At 50.1% G+C, this 1,257-nt stretch overlaps 1 long non-coding RNA gene across 1 annotated transcript; it reads left to right on the forward strand.

The window, feature by feature from the left end:
* The first annotated feature begins 464 nt into the window (after window positions 1-464).
* On the forward strand, window positions 465-974 carry LOC113026153 (uncharacterized). The gene is made up of 2 exons (XR_003272882.2): window positions 465-695; window positions 778-974. It is a non-coding gene; the product is annotated as an uncharacterized LOC113026153 (long non-coding RNA).
* Window positions 975-1,257: the final 283 nt, after the last annotated feature.

Consider the following 1,257-nt stretch of genomic DNA (forward strand, 5'->3'; position numbering starts at 1 on the left):
AGTACATCACGGAATCCCTGGCTGCCGGCCTCATTCGGGCCTCCACCTCTCCAGTCGCGGCAGGCTTCTTCTTTGGACTGAGTCCAAGAAGCTCAACCCAAACTTCATTGGTCCTTTTGAGGTTTCGGCGCTGATCAACCCCGTCTCTGTGAAACTCCGGCTGCCGCGCAACATGAGGATTCACAATGTGTTCCACGTCTCCCAAATCAAACCTGTCTGGAATAGCCCTCTGTGCCCTCCTTCCGGGCCCCCTCCGCCCGCCCGGCTTGTGGACGGCTTGCCCGCCTATTCCATCACGCGGATTATGGACTCTCGCCGCCGCGGGCGTGGCTTCCAGTACCTTGTGGACTGGGAGGGCTATGGCATTGAGGAGCGGTCCTGGGTTCCGCGGGCCGCTGTCCTGGACAAGCGTATGCTGCGGGCCTTCCATCTGTCTCATCCTGGTAAGCCTGGTGTCATGGTCCCTGTGCCCCGCTGGTCAATCCTCTATTGGGCAATATGTTTGTGGTTTGTTTGCTCTCTCGCCCTCTCTCTCTCACTCTCTCTCTCTCTCGCCACGGCGATGCTCACTGCGGGCTCCCGCTGCTGGCCCACACACCTGCTCATCACCACACCGGCCGCTGATCCCAGCTGATTACTGCACTACTTAGATGGCGAGTCTGCACTAGTCTTCGCTGGATCGTTGAGCTATCAGTGTCAGTTAGACTTGTGTTTCGGCTAACCTTCACCTTGAGAATTTCTTATTATTATCCTGCTAACCCGACGTTTTGTGTGTAGATCGTTTTTGGAACCCGATGCGGAGAGGAGTGATTGAAGGGGGAACGTTTTGTACAGAAAGTGTGGCACACCCTTCTCCCAACCCTGTTTCCCACGGACCCTGGCGACCCGGACCCGTTTCCCCTGCACGTTGTATATAGCCACTTGGTGTATGTGTTCACTGTAAATAAACGCACTGTCCTTCGCTTAAAGGAAAACCCTGGCCTGCGCCTGAGTCTCTTTCGGAACCCCTAACAAATCCATCATACAAAATGTAATCAAATGGAAAAGTCTCTTTTTTTTAACTTGTTTTATTAGTTTTAACCTTTTAACTTTATGCATGAAGCAAAAATTTAATTATATGCAACATTCTCTGACTGGAAGAAATTTGTTTAATATTTAAACCTATTTTCTGCACATTCCAGCACATAAAATAAAATATTTTTTTGTGTTTACACTCACTCTTTCAAATAGATGCAAGTAAAACACAGCAGGAAATAA

Source organism: Astatotilapia calliptera, chromosome 11 (assembly GCF_964374335.1).
Source record: "Astatotilapia calliptera chromosome 11, fAstCal68.1, whole genome shotgun sequence".
NCBI classification, from domain to species: Eukaryota; Metazoa; Chordata; class Actinopteri; order Cichliformes; family Cichlidae; genus Astatotilapia; species Astatotilapia calliptera.